Here is a 19,320-nt window from a genome sequence, read left to right as displayed (position 1 = left end):
TCTTAACTCCTCTACTATCCAGCAATTGTACTGCTAGATATTTACCCAAAGAATACAAAAATACTAATTCAATAGGATACGTGCACCTCAATGTTAATGGTAGCATTATCTACAACAGCCAAATCATGGAAAAAGCTCTAGTGTTCATATACTGAAGAATGGATAAAGAAAATATGATATCCAGATACAATGGAATATTACTGGGCCATAAAGGTAATGAAATCTTGCCTTTTGGAACAACATGAATGAAGCTGGAAAATACCATGCTAAGTGAAATAAATCACAGAAAGATAAATGCCATATGATTTCACACATATGTGGTATTTAACAAAAAGAAAAACAAGCAAAAGGACTGGGGGGAGGGGCAAATCAAGAAACTGAATCTTAACTACAGAGAACAAACTGATGGTTACCAGAATAGAGGTGGGTTGGGGCATATGTTAAATAGGTGATGGGGGTTAAGGAGTACACTTGTGTCATGAGCAGCAGGTGTTGTATGGAAGTGTTAATTAGTATGTTGTACACTTGAAACTAATAGTACACTATATATTGACCAACTGGAATTCAAATAAAAACTTAAAAAAAACCTATTACTTCCATTTTACAAAGGAAACAGGCATAAAAATATTATATACTTGTTAAAGTTCACAATTCTAATAAGTGGTGAAACTAGGGTTTGCACCAGGTAATCAGATTTAGAACCCCTGCTTTTTCTTTTAAAATTTAAATTCTATTTGCCAACATATAGTATAACACTCCATGCTCATCACATCAAGTGCCCTCCTCAGTGCCTGTCACCTGGCTACCCTATCCCCCCACCCACCTCCCCTTCTGCAACCCTTTTTTTTGTTTCCAAGAGTTAGGAGTCTCTCATGGTTTGTCTCCCTCTCTAATTTTTCACACTCAGTTCCCCACCTTTCCCTTATAATTCCTTTCACAATCTCTTATATTCCATGTATGAATGAAACCATATGATGATTGTCCTTTTCTGATTAACTTATTTCACTCAGCATAATACCCTCCAGTTCCATCCATGTGGAATCAAATGGTGGGTATTCATCTTTTCTGTTTCCTGCGTAACATTCCATTGTAGAACCCCTGCACTTAATCAGTACACTGTATTGCCTTTATCTGTACTAACAGAATGCAAGTTGTGGAACAATGTATACAATATGATTATATCATGTAAATAGTGTGTTCTATGTGCCAGACACTTTTCTAATATTTCACATACACCAATTTAACCCTCATTGCATCTCTATAAAACAGATATTTTAATTTCCATTTCATCTATGAGAAAATAGAGGAACAGAGAAATTAGGTAGGATGCCTTATAATACAGTTATAAGTGTATAGTATGGGTTTGAACCCAGGCAGTTTTACTTCAAAGCAGATTTACTTGTGCTCATTTTGGTAGTACATACACTAAAATTGGAACAATACAGAAAAGATTAGCATGTCCCCTGTGCCAGGATGACACGCAAGTTTGTAAAGCATTCCATATTTTTTAAAAGCAGCCTTTGTACTTAACTTTCCTATTATAAGTGAACTTTTTCTCTTCAAACTGACCAAAAATAATACAGATCAAACTATTAATAGTGATTTCCTCTGGAAGGGAGGTAGCAGAGAGAAGGTGAAGATCCAATTTTACTTTTTTACTCTCTATATATCTATATGGTTTGACTTCTATTATGTGCATGAATTCATGTATTATTTGCAAAATCAAAAATAAATAAATCATTCACATTGTTAGAACTTGGAGTGGAGGCCACTGGCTGGCTGACGAACTCACAATTGTATGTAGTATGCTACATGAGGAGCGAATCTTTCTTTCACTAACACCACAAGGGTCTCTGGCTCAATGAGTGGAGTTAGATAGTAATTCTCATTATAAGAAAAAAAACTCAATCAGTCAGTCAATCACATATGCAAAAGGACAAGATAAAGTTTACTACCATCTTTAGAATATATTTTTTCCAAACCTACAAGTGTCTGGTCTATTCTTCAAAATGATTATGAACTCAGATAGAAACTCCTGAAGTAGACTTGGATGCATAAACAAAAATCTACATTGCTGATACTTTCAGCTTGATTATCAATAGAACTGCTGCTGCTGCTGTTGTTATTTTTACAAATAATTCTTTCAAATTAATTATCACAAATATCCTATATAATAGGTTAATTCAAATTTTGTATGTCATACCAACCAATTTCTTTTAGGTTATCAAAGACATCCTCTTATAAGACAGAGTGCATTAATTCAGCTTGGCACCAAAGTTACAGCTCATAGCAAATCGAGAAAATAAGTCATAATTGCATACCAGAAAGATAATGAAAATAATTTTAAAAATTAGATTTTCTATCACTGCTACCACAAATGAATATTAAAAGGAAATGGATATCTCAAATTGTTCCTAACCTAGACTCCTTCATTAGTTATGTCCCATCTCCTTTGCCTTTTTCACTTCTATATCCAAATTCTATCAGTCTCCTGTCCTAAATATCTTTGCCTTTCACTACTGTCATTTCATTTTTGTATTGCTGCAGCTGCTTCCAATCTTGCTCCCTTCAAATCCACTTGACATGCTAGATTGATCCACCTTTCATGCCTACAGCTAAATCCTTCATGGTGTCTAATCATCCATGGATTATTAATAAGAGATATAATTTATTGAGTGTCTCATAAGTGAAAGATGCTCTCAGACAACATCTGTACTCATTTAATCTTCACATTAAATCTGAAAGTTATGGTTTTCTGCATTTTTATAAACAAGAAACAGCCTTGAAAATACTAAAAGTCAAAATCTGACATGAAACCTGAAGGTCTATATGTTTTTTCCTGTTTATTTCCTCAGTTTCTATTCCTGTGACTTGCTCTTAAAAGCTCCAATTACCACATTGCTTCATGACTGTTCCTTTCACCTTAAACTTCTTTATTCTTATAATTTCCTGGCATATTATACATCTTTCAGGTTTCTGATTAGGTCTCACTTCTTCAGGGATACATGCCTTGACCTACCTAGCATGGTTTAGGTTTCTCTACATTGCATTTACCACATTTGATCAGTTATCACCCTGTGAGTCACTCAAAGGTAAATGCTTCATCTTATTCATATTTATATGCTTGTTCTCAAACTTTATACAAGCAGTCTGACACTTATCATCAATAATTATTATCATTTTCTGAACTACTGACATATCAGATCATGTGCCAAACATGTTACATACTTAATTCATTTAATCTTCACCATGATGCTGTCAGGTAGGCATCACTACTCACACTCTAATGATTGATAAAATGACATTCAGAAGAAAGTAATTTGCTAAAGATGCATAGTTATAAGTGGTAGAGCCTTGGAATACAAATTTGCCTAGCACATAAGCTGGTCCTTTACTGTCAATTTCCATTGTTCATTTTTGGCAAATCCAAAAAATCTTTTAAACATTATTGCTTTCTTCAGCCACTTGAAAATAAAAGCTATAATAATGAGCTACAAATGTATTGAAGAGGAAATGGACATTAAAGCATGAGGTCATCTTTTTCCACAGGGTGAATGGAGGAAGTACTAGAAGAGTTGGTGTGTATTGCACTCAATATTACATAAGCCAAAAGGTCAACTCCCAGAAGGAAAGCACGTTGTCCCCAAGAAAGGAGGGGCACTGGAGAGGGAAAGGAGGCACTTCAGTGGGCTAAGAAAAAAAAGTATCAAAGGCTGCTTTGGTGGTCCCCTCCCGTCCAAGTAAGCATTGGCACCATTTACTCTGTCCCTACACACTTAGGCAATACAAGTTTTAACTTCTCTCTTTCTTTACTCATCCCATTTTATTTTGGTCATTTTATTCCTCAGATGTCTCAGCCCTTCATCGCGGCTGCAGTTGCCAGACACAAAAGCTCACGCTTACCACCATTCTGAAGCAGCAGGAATACGGAATCCGTTAGTTCTACCATCCAGTTCTTCCCTGTGCCTCGCAGATGAGAGAAAAGAGGCCTTAACAGGAGTTTATTTTTTTTTAACAGGAGTTTATTACCCAAGAATTCTTCCCCTCCCCCCCCCCAGGCCTGCAGTCACCTGGCACTGGAGTTCCTGCATCACAAGGGCACTAGTTTCTCAGCCAATCCAGAGTGCTCAGGCCAATGGCCCTTAGCAACAGCTTTGGAAAAGGGCAGGGCCAGGCTTTGGAACTTTGCATAGCTCAGCCTGAAGCAGTAGTGAAGTGACTGATTCTGGGTTACTTCTCCAAAGTAGTCTTGTAGTGAAAATAATGAGCTCCATTAAAATCTATTACACCAGTGTGTCAGGGTCCAGGGAGGTAAGTGGAAAGAAAAGGGCCTTAGAAGGCAAAAAAGACTAAATACACTCTAATTGGGGACTTCAGGATTGTGCTAAGACATTACCATCCTCTTCTTGCCTTTCAGTCTTCACCTCTCACCTCTCTGGGGATGGGAAAGGCAGGGGAGAAAAAAGAATGTGGTTATTGCCCTCACCAAGGCTGTACTCTAAGAATTGACTGATCTGGGAAGTTTCTGGGTCCCGAGCTCAGCCAACTTAAGTATTTCCAATACTTCTGCAGATTTTTCAAATGGAAGAGATAAAGAACCCTGTTCTTTAGAAGAGATAAATAACACTGTTTAGGATAGGAAAGGGAAAATGTCAGTGAGTAAATGGCTAAAATCCTCAGAAAAGATTGAGTAATCATAAAAGATAAACTGGTAATTTCTAAGAAGAATATCCATTTGCATAGATAAAACATGTCTTAGATTACAGTTTAGATGAATTATGTTTACATTATAAGAGATGTTGTACAGCAGTGGTTTCTAACAGGAATATATTGTGAGCCACATATTTTATTTCTAGTAGTGACTTAAAAAAGGATGAGACTAATTTTAGTATATTTTGTTAAACTCAAAATACACAAAATTTTACTGTTGCAACATGTAACCAATATTTAAAGAGATATTATATAAATATATTATTCTTATATTAAGTCCTTGAAATCTAGTATGTATATTGTACTTATATAATATTTTATATTGGATTAGCCACACTTCAGGTGCTCAATAGTCACATATAGCTGGCTAATAGTTATAGAAGGACCATTATATAGTTAAGAACCTCATTCTGGAAAAAAAAAGAACCTCATTCTGCAAAGGTTTTGGAGAAGCATGAAAACAAAAGAATTTTGAATTGATTATAAATGTTTAACATTCATCACATGCCTTTTGTGTGTCAAGACACTATGATAGATGCAGGGAGCAATGAGATTTGATATCAGTCTAGAAAGAGTGCATTGCTTTTGTATAAGATTTATCGATTAGATTAGGGATTTTACCCAGATACTAAGAAACAACAATAACAAGAAGCACTTTTAAAAAGAAAATTATGGGCCTTTTGGCTATTTAACATTGTGATTTATGTTATCAGATATGGTACAAAGAGTCTGTAAGAGGGAATGACTCAAAATCAATAAGGACCACAATGTACACAGCAGAAGACTCACACAACTGTTGGTTTGTGACTCTCAAACTGTAACATAAAAATCATCTGGAGGGCTTGATAAAATATTCCTGAGAGCCACTCCCAAATTCTGTAGTTTTGGAGTGGGATAAGGCTGATGTTGCCAATTTTATAATCTACATTCAGACTAGCACTTGTCTAAGCAACTGTTCTTATCTTAATGAGGTTCCGCTGAAAAAGTTTTGAAAAAAAACCACTATTAATATGACTTAAATCACATGCACCATGCCTTCGCAATTTTTAAAAATAATGAGCCTTAGAAAGTAGAAATGTTGTATAATGGAATTTCAGAAACTTCTTAGCTATCAATTGCAAATAGACAGGGTTTTCTAACCATGACTGGATTGCATTTTTAAGTCATCAAACAAAAAGCCTTCTGCCATGCACCTTTTCAGAAATCATACTTGAATAAGCTGGAGTTTGTATTTGTCAAATTGCTTTTACATGTATTCTCATTCTAGTATCAGAGATTTTATTTGGCAAAATTGCCCAAGAATGTCATGTAAAATATGTAGAAAACTCAAATTTTAAAATTTATGGTATAGTTATTAACAAAAAATTGCAATTATAAAATATGATTAAAAGATAACTAATTAGGAATGCCTGGGTGGCTCAGCGGTTGGGCGTCTGCCTTCAGCTCAGGGCATGATCCCGGGGTCTCAGAATCAAGTACCGCATCAGGCTCCCTGCAGGGAGCCTGCTTCTCCTTCTGCTTGTATCTCTGACTCTCTCTGTATGTCTCTCCTGAATAAAAAAATAAAATATTTTAAAAAAGATAACTAATTATTACAATTTTACTTCTTGGTAGTGTTTCAGAAAAAAAGACAGTGTAAGAATATACAATCTTTCAGCAGATAATACAAATCTAATAGTTCATATAAGAGGATATAACAAGAACTCCACTTTCATACACTACGCTATTTTTAAATCGTAATCTCCTGATATACTTTATTTTCTCATTCTGTGGATTTTATCTCTGTACTTAGGTATCGTCTCTGATTATGGTTTAGCACATGTAGTATGTTTCTTCAAAATTAAAAACCTGGTATGTTCATTTCTTACACAGAGCTACCATAGATATTAGCATAAATTAATGCAGTGATGAGTTGAAAAGTGTGCTTCAACTGTTAGAAGAATGTTATACTACTTCATGTGCAGTATGAAATCAATATGGTAAATATATATATAGCCCATTAGAGATTTTTAGTTCTTACTGAAACCTTACTGTATTTCTTAATATACATATTAAACATATTTATATATTACATATATCTACTATATATGTACGTATGTGTTTATCACAAGAAAATTATGTAATTTTTGCTCCTCAAAGAAACACCACACTATTAAAAGCTATTCCTCTTCCATAGCATAATGGATGGAGAAAATAAAACATAAATCATTAGGGTCAGTTGATTAACATCATTTTATCTCTTTATATACTTGTTTAGGTGAAGCAGAGACAGGAAGAAGTTACCAGAATTCTAGATACTTATAAAATAAAGTATGAATTAATAGATATTTCCATCAGTTTGAAGGTACTTCAGGAAATGAGGATGAAAGTTTCCACTCCTAAGGCTCTACCACCTCAGATATTCAATGGCCAAGAATATTGTGGAGTAAGAGTAAATGTCCATTTTTATTTTATTTTCATTTCATGTCCTAAGGTCAAATACATGGAGAAACAATACAATTATGGGCTATGAGGGCCAGTATTCTTCATTTATACAATAACTTAATTATGTTCCTAAATATAAGGCAATATGTACTACATTATGAAAAAAGTATCATAAAAGAAAAGTATATCATGCTGCTTGTTTTGAGATACATAGTATTCTCCTTCATACATTATAGTATGAAATGATTGCGGCTAGGGGGAATTTTTTTTTTTTACCTTAGATGGCAGATATTTGCAAAGGCCCAGATAAGATAATTAGCAAACTTACCCAAACACTTGAATTTAATGATTTCATAAGTGGAAATAATTGGCATTGATATTACAAGTTAATTTTAATTTCTTTTAGGATTTTGAAATGTTTCACAAGGCAAAGGAGAACAAAGAGATTTTGAAATTCCTGAAGATTGAATGAATATGTGGTGATGATACAAAAGATATTTACTGAGATCGATCTGCGTATACCTCTGTATACACTGGTTCCTTTTAATTATAACAATAGAAATATTCCATTAAAGTTAATTGATACCTAGATTAATTTGCAATCACTAACATGGGGGCTTTTACAATTTCAATTTTGCATTAAAATCATTTCTTTTTTACAGAGTGAAAATTTTATAAAGCTATGAAAAAAAAGCACATTAAATTTCTAACAAGATCAAGCTTTTGGGATGCCTGGGTAGCTTGGTGGTTGAGTGTCTGCCTTCAGCTCAGGGCATGATGCTGTATTCCCAGGATCGAGTCCCACATAGGGCTTCTTGCATGGAGCCTGCTTCTCCTGTCTCTGCCTCTCTCTATGCCTCTCTCTGTGTCTCTCATGAATAAATAAATAAAATCTAAAAAAAACCCAAACTTTTAAGTCACTAGTAGCTGTTAATTTATAGGCATAAAATAGACTTTTAGTGCAATTTTCAATTTACTTTGAGCTTTATTTTTAAATATTTCTCTGTATATTTTTTAAAAGTTTACATACTATACTAAGGTTGTTTACAGTTTTTATTTATTTATTATTAGAGATAGAAAGAGGGAGCACCAAGGGGCAGAGGCAGAGGGAGAATCTCAAGCAGACTCCATGCTGAGTGTGGAACCTGAGAGGAGGCTCTTATCTCAAACACTGAAATCATGATCTGAGTTGAAATCAGTCAGAAGTTTAACTGAGTGAGCCACCCAGGCACCTGTACTGGAGCTATTTTTTTTAATTTTTATTTATTTATGATAGAGAGAGAGAGAGAGAGAGAGAGAGGCGCAGAGACATAGGCAGAGGGAGAAGCAGGCTCCATGCACCGGGACCCCGATGTGGGATTCGATCCCGGGTCTCCAGGATCGCGCCCTGGGCCAAAGGCAGGCGCCAAACCGCTGCACCACCCAGGGATCCCTGTACTGGAGCTATTTTAAAAAAGGAAAGAAAAAAGCATATGACTGGGTCCCATTCCAAGTCTTCCTAAATGGAAATAAGGGAGAGAATTACAATTTGTATTTTAACAGACACTTCAGGTAATTTTTTTTTTGGTATACTAAGATTTGGGAACCAATATTAAAGAATAACAACTTTAGATCACTCCTCTCTTTACCTCCACATTTGCTAAAAATGGTAGTTTTCTTCCAAATTTGTTTCTACACCTGTGGTTTCTATCTTGTTGCATTACCTCAATCCACTCAAACCCCAAGTCAGAAACCTGGGTATCATCCAAAATATCACCCACACCCCTCACTCTCATATGCAATCAATCATCAAACCCTACATGAGCTAGTCTTGATATACGTTATCCCACAATTCTCTAGCTCTCCAGCTGTTTACCTTGATCATGCCCTAATCATTCTTCCTTATACTATTGCAGTAATATCTTAACTCTCTTCTTCCAGTTTTATTATTCTATATCTGTCCTCTGCTGCTAAATCAGTGTGTTTCAACCTTTACTGAACTTTGTAATTATCTGAGGACTTTGAAACACCATAATTTCTGGATCCTATCCTTATTTATTTATTTATTTATTTATTTATTTATTTATTTATTTTACTATTTAATTTTTTTAATTTAAATTGTAATTAGTTAACATAAAGTGCAACATTGGCTTCTGGAGTAGAATTCAGTGATTCATCACTTACATACAATGCCCACTGCTCATTACAAGTGCCTTCTTTAATACCCAACATCCATCTGGCCCACTGCCCACCCATTTCCTTCCATCAGCTTTGTTTGCTCTTTATTGTTAAGAATCACTTTATGGGAGGAGGGGCAAGATGGCGGAAGAGCAGGGTCCCCAAATCACGTGTCCCCACCAAATTACCCAGATAACCTTCAAATCATCCTGAAAATCTACGAATTCCGCCTGAGATGTAAAGAGAGACCAGCTGGAATGCTACAGTGAGAAGAGTTTGCGCTTCTATCCAGGTAGGAAGACGGGGAAAAAGAAATAAAGAAACAAAAGGCCTCCGAGGGGGAGGGGCCCCGCGAGGAGCCGGGCTAGGGCCGGGGCGAGTGCCCCAGGACAGGAGAGCCCCGTCCCGGAAAAGCAGGAGCTGCACCAACCTTCCCGGGCGGAAAGGGGCTCGCAGGGAGTTAGAGCAGGACCCAGGAGGGCGGGGATGCCCTCGGGCTCCCTGGGACACTAACAGACACCTGCGCCCCGGGGAGAGTGCACCGAGCTCCCTAAGGGCTGCAGCGCGCACGGCGGGGCCGGAGCAGTTCGGAGGGGCTCGGGCGGCGTCTCCGCGGAAGGGGCTGCGGGGCGGGAGCGCGAATCCAACAGCGCAGGCCCCGGAGCACAGGGCACCGGGACACAGCCCAGGATCCGGCCTCCCCCTGGGACAGGCAGAGGCCGGGAGGGCCCAGGACAGCGAGGACGCTCCTGCCCCGAGCTGAGCAGATCAGCGGCCCCGCCCCGGAGCCTCCAGGCCCTGCAGATGGAGAGCCGAGAGCCCCGAGCCCCGTAGTTCCTGCGGAGGCTGAATCCAGACTTCCAGAGTTGCCATAGCCACTGCGGCTGTTCCTCCTGGGGCCTGACGGGGTAAACAACGCCCACTGAGCCCCGCAGCAGGCAGGGGCAGAGCAGCTCCCCCAAGTGCTAACACCTGAGAATCAGCACAACAGGCCCCTCCCCCAGAAGACCAGCTGGACGGACCAGTGATACTCCCCCGTGTTCCAATACAACTTGTTTTTGGCCACTCTGCACTGAGCAAAATGACTAGAAGGAAAACCGCACCTCAAAAGAAAGAATCAGAAACAGCCCTCTTTCCCACAGAGTTACAAAATCTGGATTACAATTCAATGTCAGAAAGCCAATTCAGAAGCACTATTCTACAGCTACTGGTGGCTCTAGAAAAAAGCATTAAGGCCTCACGAGACTTCATGACTACAGAATTTAGATCCAATCAGGCAGAAATTAAAAATCAATTGAATGAGATGCAATCCAAACTAGAAGTCCTAACGACGAGGGTTAACGAGGTGGAAGAACGAGTGAGTGACATAGAAGACAAGTTAATGGCAAAGAGGGAAACTGAGGAAAAAAGAGATAAACAATTAAAGAACCATGAAGACAGATTAAGAGAAATAAATGACACTCTAAGGAAGAAAAACCTACGTTTAATTGGGGTTCCCGAGGGCGCCGAAAGGGACAGAGGGCCAGAATATGTATTTGAACAAATCCTAGCTGAAAACTTTCCCAATCTGGGAAGGGAAACAGGCATTCAGATCCAGGAAATAGAGAGATCCCCCCCTAAAATCAATAAAAACCGTTCAACACCTCGACATCTAATAGTGAAGCTTGCAAATTCCAAAGATAAAGAGAAGATCCTTAAAGCAGCAAGAGACAAGAAGTCCCTGACTTTCATGGGAAGGAGTATTAGGGTAACAGCAGACCTCTCCACAGAGACGTGGCAGGCCAGAAAGGGCTGGCAGGATATATTCAGGGTCCTAAATGAGAAGAACATGCAACCAAGAATACTTTATCCAGCAAGGCTCTCATTCAAAATGGAAGGAGAGATAAAGAGCTTCCAAGACAGGCAGGAACTGAAAGAATATGTGACCTCCAAACCAGCTCTGCAAGAAATTTTAAGGGGGACTCTTAAAATTCCCCTTTAAGAAGAAGTTCAGTGGAACAATCCACAAAAACAAGGACTAAATAGATATCATGATGACACTAAACTCATATCTGTCAATAGTAACTCTGAACGTGAATGGGCTTAATGACCCCATCAAAAGGCGCAGGGTTTCAGACTGGATAAAAAAGCAGGACCCATCTATTTGCTGTCTACAAGAGACTCATTTTAGACAGAAGGACACCTACAACCTGAAAATAAAAGGTTGGAGAACCATTTACCATTCAAATGGTTCTCAAAATATACCCTAAAAACTATAGAACACTTCTGAAAGAAATTGAGGAAGACACAAAGAGATGGAAAAATATTCCATGCTCATGGATTGGCAGAATTAATATTGTGAAAATGTCAATGCTACCCAGGGCAATTTACACGTATAATGCAATCCCTATCAAAATACCATGGACTTTCTTCAGAGACTTAGAACAAGTTATTTTAAGATTTGTGTGGAATCAGAAAAGACCCCAAACAGCCAGGGGAATTTTAAAAAAGAAAACCATATCTGGGGGCATCACAATGCCAGATTTCAGGTTGTACTACAAAGCTGTGGTCATCAAGACAGTGTGGTACTGGCACAAAAACAGACATATAGATCAATGGAACAGAATAGAGAACCCAGAAGTGGACCCTGAACTTTATGGTCAACTAATATACGATAAAGGAGGAAAGACGATCCACTGGAAGAAAGACAGTCTCTTCAATAAATGGTGCTGGGAAAATTGGACATCCACATGCAGAAGAACGAAACTGGACCACTCTCTTGCACCATACACAAAGATAAACTCAAAATAGATGAAAGATCTAAATGTGAGACAAGATTCCATCAAAATTCCAGAGGAGAACTCAGGCAACACCCTTTTTGAACTTGGCCACAGTAACCGGAGAAGGACAAACAGTGTATGTTCTCATTCATTTGGGGAATATGAATAATAGTGAAAGGGAATATAAGGGAAGGGAGAAGAAATGTGTGAGAAATATCAGAAAGGGAGACAGAACATAAAGGCTTCTAACTCTGGGAAATTAACTAGGGGTGGTGGAGGGGGAGGAGGGCGGGGGGTGGGGGTGAATGGGTGACGGGCACTGAGGGGGACACTTGACGGGATGAGCACTGGGTGTTATTCTGTATGTTGGTAAATTGAACACCAATAAAAATTAATAAAAAAAGAATCACTTTATGGCTTGTTTTCCTCTCTCTTTTTTTCCCCTTTCTCAAATGTCCATCTGTCTTCTTACTTAAATTCCACATATGAATGAGATCATATGGTATTGAATATGACTTACATATTTCACTTAGAACTATACTCTACCTCCATCCATGTCTTTGTAAATGGCAAAATTTCATTCTTGTTTATGGCTGAATAATATTCCAGTGTGTATGTACATATACATATATATACCCACATCTTCTTTATACATTCATCGGTCAATGGACATTTGGGATCTTTTCATAATTTGACAATTGTTGATAATACTGTTAGAAACACCAGGGTGCATATGTATCCCTTTGAATTAGTATTTTTGCGTCCTTTGGATAAATGCATGGTAGCACAATTGCTGGATCATAGGGTAGTTCTATTTTGTAGTTTCTGAGAATTCTCCTTACTATTTTCCAGAGTGGCTGCACCAAGTTTACATTCCAACCAACAGTGCAAGAGGGTTCCATTCTTACCACATCCTCACCAAAACTTGTTTGTTGTGTTCACTATAGCTATTCTAACAGGTGTGAGGTGATATCATGATTTTGATTTGTATTTACATGATGATCAGTGATGCTGAGCATCCTGAAATGTGTCTCTAAGCCATTTAGATATCTTCTTTGGAGAAGTGTCTATTCGTGTATTCTGTCCATTTCTTAACTGAATCATTGGTGATTTTGAAAACTTTTTTTTATAGACTGTAGATACTAACCCTTTATCAGATATGTCATTTGCAAATATTTTCTCCCATTATGTAGGCTGCTTTTTAGATACATTAATTGTTTACTTTATGTTGATGAATTCCTAATTCATCTTTGCTTTTGTTTCTCTTGCTTCCATCGACATGTCTAATAAGTATTTACTACAGCTGAGGTCAAAGAGGTTGATTCCTGTTTTATACTCTAGGATTTTGAAGATTTCCTGTCTCACATTTAAGTCTTTTATCCATTTTGAAATTATTTTTGATTATGGTGTAAGAAAGTGACCAAGGGCACCTAGGTGGCTCAGTGGTTGAGCCTCTGCCTTTGGCTAAGGTCATTATCTGAGAGTCTCGGGATTGAGTCCTGCATCAGGCTCCCCACAGGGAACCTGCTTCTCTCTCTGCCTATGTCTCTCCCTCCTTCTCTGTCTCTCATGAAAAAATAAATAAAATCTTTAACACAAAAAGTGGCCCAGTTTCATTCTTTTGCATGTTGCTGTCCAGGTTGTTCAACACTATTTGTTGAATAGACTGTCTTTTTTCCACTATCTATTTCCTGCTTTGTCACAGTTTAGTTAAACAGATAGTTATGGATCCATTTCTGGGTTCTCTATTCTGTTTCAATCATCTATGTATCTGTTTTTATGCCAGTACCATACTATCTTGATGACTACATATTTGTAAATATAGCTTGAAATTTGGAATTGTGATGCCTCCATTTTTTTTTCTTTTTTAGAATTACTTTGGCTATTCAGGTTATTTTGTGGCTCCACACACATTTTAGGATTGTTTGTTCTAGCTCTGTGGAAAATGCTGGGTGGTATTTTGACAGAGATTGTATTGAATGTGTAGATTGCTTTGAGTAGCATAGATATTTTAACAATGTTTGTTCTTCCAATCCATGAGCATGAAATGCTTTTCCATTTCTTTGTGTCTTCTTCAGTTTCTTTCATGAGTACTCTGTAGTTTTCAGAATATAGATCTTTTACTTCTTCAGTTAGGTTTATTCTTAGGTATCTTATGGTTTTTGGTGCGATTGCAAATGAGAGCAATTCCTTGATTTCTTTTTATGCTACTTCATTATGGTTGTATAGAATAAAACGAATTTCTGCACATTGATTTTATATCTTACAACTTTGCTGAATTCATGTATGACTTCTAGCAGCTTTTTGATTAAGTCTTTTAGATTTTCTACATAGATAATCACGTCATTCACAAAGAGTGAAAATTTGACTTCTTCCTTGCCAATTTGGATGCTTTTGTTGTCTGATTGCTGAGGCTAAGACTTCTAGTACTCTGTTAAATCATAATGTTGAGGCCGGACTTCCTTGCCACGTTTCTGACTCAATTTTTCTCCATTGAAGATATTATCTCGGGGTCTTTCATTTATGGCTTTTATGATGTTTAGTTAGTTAATCCTCCATCAATCCCAATTTTGTGAGGGTTGTTATCAAAAAAGGATGCTAGGGGCACCTTTGTGGCTCAGTCAGTTAAGCATTTGACTCTTGATTTTAGCTCAAGTCATGATCTCAGGGTCGTAAGAGCCAGCCCCACACAGGTTCCACAATGGGCATGGACCCTGCTTAAGATTCTCCCTCTTCCTCTCCCTCTACTCCTCCCCTCACCTCTCTCTGAAAAAAGAAAGTAAGAAAGGATGTTGTATATTGTCAAATGCTTTCTACATCTGTTAATAGGACTATATGGTTCTTATTCTGTCTTTTGTTAATGTGATGTATCCCATTGATTGCTTTTTTAATATGAACCACCCTTGTAGCCCAGGAATAAATACCACTTGATCATGGTGAATAATACTTTTAATATACTGTTGAATTCAACTTGGTAGTATTTTATTGAGAATTTTTGCATCCATGTTCATCAGGGATGTTGGCCTGTAGGTCTCTTTTTTAGTAGGGTGTCTAGTTTTGGAGTCAAGGTAATGCTGGCTTCTAGAATGAGTTTGGAAATTTTCCTTCTATTTCTCTTTTTTGCAACATTTTAAGGAAAATAGGTATTAATTCTTTAAATGTTTGGTAGAATTCCCCTAAGAAGCTATATGGCTCTGGACTTTTGTTCTTTGGAAAATTTTTGATTACTGATTCAATTTATTAGCTGATTATGAATATGTTTCATTTTTCTATTTCTTCCTGTTTCAGTTTTGGTAGTTTGTAGGCTAGTAGGAATTTTTCCATTTCCTCCAGGTTGCCCAGTTTGTTGGCATATAATATTCTATTATATATATATTTTTGCATTTCTGTGGTGTTGGGATGTCTCCTCTTTCATTTTTGGTTTTTATCTATTCTAGTTCTTTCTCTTTACTTTTTCACAAGTCTAGCCAGGAGTATATCAATTTTATTAATTCTTCCAAAGAACCAGCCCTTAGTTTTATTCATCCATTCTACTGTTTTTGTTTGTTTCCATATCATATATTTCTGTTCTAATTTTTATTATTTCATTTCTCCTGGCTTTAGACTTTATTTGCTGTTACTTTTCTAGCTTCTTTAGGTATAGTGTTAGATTATATATTTGAGACTTGTTTGCTTCTTGAGGTAGGCTTTTATCGCAATATACTTCCCTCTTAGGACTACCTTGCTGCTTCCCAAAGGTTTTGGACTAAGATGTTTTCATTCTCATTTCGTTTCATCTATTTTTTTATTTCTTCTTTACTTTTTGGTTAATCCACTCATTCCTTAGTAGGATATTCTTTAATCTCCATGTATTTGGAGTCTTTCCAAAAGTCTTCTTGTGTTTGACTTCAAGTTCTGAATCATTTTGATCTGAAAATATGCATGTTATGATCTCAATCTTTTTGTACTTTCTTAAGGCCTGATTTCTGACACAGTATGTGTTCCATTCTGGATAATGTCCCATGTGTACTCAAGAAGAATATGTATTCTGCTGCTTTGGTTGAAATGCTTAGTATACATCTGTTAAGTCCACCTGGTCCAGTGTGTCATTCAAAGCCGTTGTTTCCTTGTTGATTTTATTTAAATGATCTGTCCATTGTCCATTGTTGCATGTGGGGTGTTAAAATCCCCTACTATTATTTTAGTATTATCCATGAGTTTCTTTATGTTTATTATTAATTGATTTATATATGTGGGTTCTCCCAAGTGGGAGGTATAAATATTACAATTGTTAGACCTTCTTGATGTATAGATCCCTTAACTATGCTATAATGTCCTTCTTCATCTCTTGTTACAGTTTTTGTTTTAAAATATAGTTTGGAATCTTGTCTCACATTTAGATCTTTCATCTATTTTGAGTTTATCTTTGTGTATGGTGCAAGAGAGTGGTCCAGTTTCATTCTTCTGCATGTGGATGTCCAATTTTCCCAGCACCATTTATTGAAGAGACTGTCTTTCTTCCAGTGGATCGTCTTTCCTCCTTTATCGTATATTAGTTGAGCATAAAGTTCAGGGTCCACTTCTGGGTTCTCTGTTCTGTTCCATTGATCTATATGTCTGTTTTTGTGCCAGTACCACACTGTCTTGATGAACACAGCTTTGTAGTACAACCTGAAATCTGGCATTGTGATGCCCCCAGATATGGTTTTCTTTTTTTAAAATTCCCCTGGATGAGCACTGGGTGTTATTCTGTATGTTGGTAAATTGAACACCAATAAAAATTAATTTATAAAAAAAAAAAATAAAATAAAATATAGTTTGGGGCAGCCCCAGTGGCTCAGCGGTTTAGTGCTACCTTCAGCCCAGGGCAGAATCTTGGAGACCCAGGATTGAGTCCCATGTCAGGCTCCCTGCATGGAGTTTACTTCTCCCTCTGCCTGTGTCTCTGCCTCTCTATGTCTCTTATGAATAAATAAATAAAAATCTTAAAAAATAATAAAATAAAATAAGTATGTCTACTTTGGCTTTATTTTGATGTCCATTAGCATTATGGATGGTTCTCCATCCCTTCACTTTCAATCTGCAGGTATCTTTAGGTCTAAAATGAATCTCTTGTAGGCAGGTTATAGATAGTTTCTGTTTTGTTTGTTTTTATTGTTCTTTTGGTTTTCTTTTAATCTAGTCAGACACTTATGTCTTTTGGTGGGAACATTTAGTCCATTTACATTCAGAGTGATTATTGAAAGGTTAGAATTTAGTGCTATTGTGTTTTCTGTAGTCAGTGTTTCTGATAATTTCTCTGTTCCTTTCTAGTCTGAGTTGTTTTTGGTCTTCTTTCTTTTCCTCTCAAAGAGTCCCCCTTAAAATTTCTTATATGACTGGTTTAGTGTTCACAGAATCCTTTAATATTTTTTGTTTGTTTGTATGGGAAACTTTTTATCTTTCCTTTTATTCTGAATGACAGCTTTGCTGGTTAAAGTATTTGTGATTGCTTATTTTCCCCATTCAGCACGTTGAATAATTTCTTCCATTTCTTTCTGGCTTGGATGTTTCTGTGGACACATCTGCTGTAAACTTGCTCTGTATTCCTTGTAGATTAAGGACTTTTTTTCTCTTGCTACTTTCAGGCTCTTTCCGTGTCTGTATATTTGGTAAATTTGACTACGATATGCTTTGGTGATTGTCGAGTTTTGTTGAATTTATGGGAATTCTCTGTTTTTGGATTTTTATGTCTGTGTCCTCTCCCGGATTAGGGTAGTTTTCAGCTATAGTATGTTTGAATAAATCTTTTTTTTTAAAGATTGATTTTTTAATTTTTATTTTTAAAAGATTTTATTTATTCATGAGAGAGAGGGAGAGAGAGAGAGAGAGAGATATGCAGAGACACAGGCAGAGGGAGAAGCAGGCTCCACACAGGGAGCCTGACGTGGGACTCGATCCCAGGTCTCCAGGATCACGCCCTGGGCCGAAGGCAGGCGTCAAACCACTGAGCCATCCAGAGATCCCCTGAATAAATCTTCTACCTCCTTTTCTCTCTCTTTATTTTCCTGGACTCCTATAATTCAAATGTTATGTTTTAACAAGTTGCTGAGTTCCCTAGGTCTACCTTCATGGTCCATTATCTTTCTTTCCCTCTTCTTTTAAACTTCATTATTTTCCATAATATTATCTTCTGTATCACTGAGTCACTCCTCTGTCATCCATTGCTGTTTTTATGGCATCCCCTTGGGATTTCATCTTGGATATAGCATTTTTCATTTAGGCCTGGTGAGACTTTACTAAGGGATTCTTTAGCATGTTCTGTACTATTTTCAAGCCTAGCTAGTATCTTTGCAATTTTTGTTTTAAACTCTAGCTCAAACATCTTACTTTTATATGTACTGATTAAATCCCTGACTGTGAGTACAGCTTACTGTTCTTTCTTTTGTGGTGAATTTCTTTGTCTCATCATTTTGTCCAGAAAAGGAAAGAAAAAAAAGAAAAAGACAACATACACACACAAAACTAGATTCTTGGTGTGTTTTGATTTGCTTCTTAAAATAATCTAGGTCTTGGGGATCCCTGGGTGCCTCAACAGTTCAGCACCTGCCTTTGGGCCAGGGTGTAATCCTGGAGTCCTGGGATCAAGTCCCACATCAGGCTCCACATGGAGCCTGCTTCTCCTTCTACCTGTGTTTCTGACTCTCTCTCTTTCTCTCTCTCTCTTTGTGTGTGTCTCATGAATAAATAAATAAAATCTTTTTAAAAAAGAATCTAGATCTAGAATTAAATAAATAAATAAATATTAAAATTAAATTAAAATGAAGGTAAGCAAAAATTAAAAACATAAAGTATAAATAAAATAAAATTAATATTAAAAAATTTAAAAAGGAATTGAAAAGAAGAAAACAAATAAAAAATAATTTTAAAAATGAACAAAAGTAAAAAATAAGCTAGATCCTATTTTCACCTAGAGCTGAACCTTTGCAGCACTCTATAGTCTGTACACTTTGTGGGAGTGAGTTATTTGTGATGATCTTCTAGGGGAGTGGCCTGTTAGGCTGATTCTCAGGTGGAGTTGCCCTAATAGAAATGTACCCCCTGGGGTCAGGGAACCCAAGCTTGGTGTAAGCAACTCTGGCTTCCAAATGACTGCAATTTTTTCCTCCCAGAAGGCTTTAAACAATGATACTGGCCCTGGCCGTGCCCAGGACCTCTAGATGGGAAGCTGAAAGTTTGCACTGCCCATCCTTCAGTGAGCCCCATAGAAGAGCTATCAATCACTCTTGCATCCCTGGTTTCCCTTAAAACC

At 37.2% G+C, this 19,320-nt stretch overlaps 2 non-coding genes across 2 annotated transcripts; both read left to right on the top strand.

Annotated features, from left to right (window-relative positions):
* Nucleotides 1-1,401: 1,401 nt before the first annotated feature.
* Nucleotides 1,402-1,508, top strand: LOC129518906 (U6 spliceosomal RNA). The gene has a single exon (XR_008666242.1). It is a non-coding gene; the product is annotated as a U6 spliceosomal RNA (small nuclear RNA).
* A 230-nt stretch (nt 1,509-1,738) lies between these two features.
* LOC129518972 (small nucleolar RNA SNORA62/SNORA6 family) lies at nt 1,739-1,896 on the top strand. Its single transcript, XR_008666301.1, has one exon. It is a non-coding gene; the product is annotated as a small nucleolar RNA SNORA62/SNORA6 family (small nucleolar RNA).
* Nucleotides 1,897-19,320: the final 17,424 nt, after the last annotated feature.

The sequence above is a fragment of the Nyctereutes procyonoides genome, unplaced genomic scaffold (genome assembly GCF_905146905.1).
Source record: "Nyctereutes procyonoides isolate TBG_1078 unplaced genomic scaffold, NYPRO_anot_genome, whole genome shotgun sequence".
NCBI classification, from domain to species: domain Eukaryota; kingdom Metazoa; phylum Chordata; class Mammalia; order Carnivora; family Canidae; genus Nyctereutes; species Nyctereutes procyonoides.
Note: the sequence above shows the minus strand (reverse complement) of the source record. Positions and strands in the feature narration are given on the sequence as shown.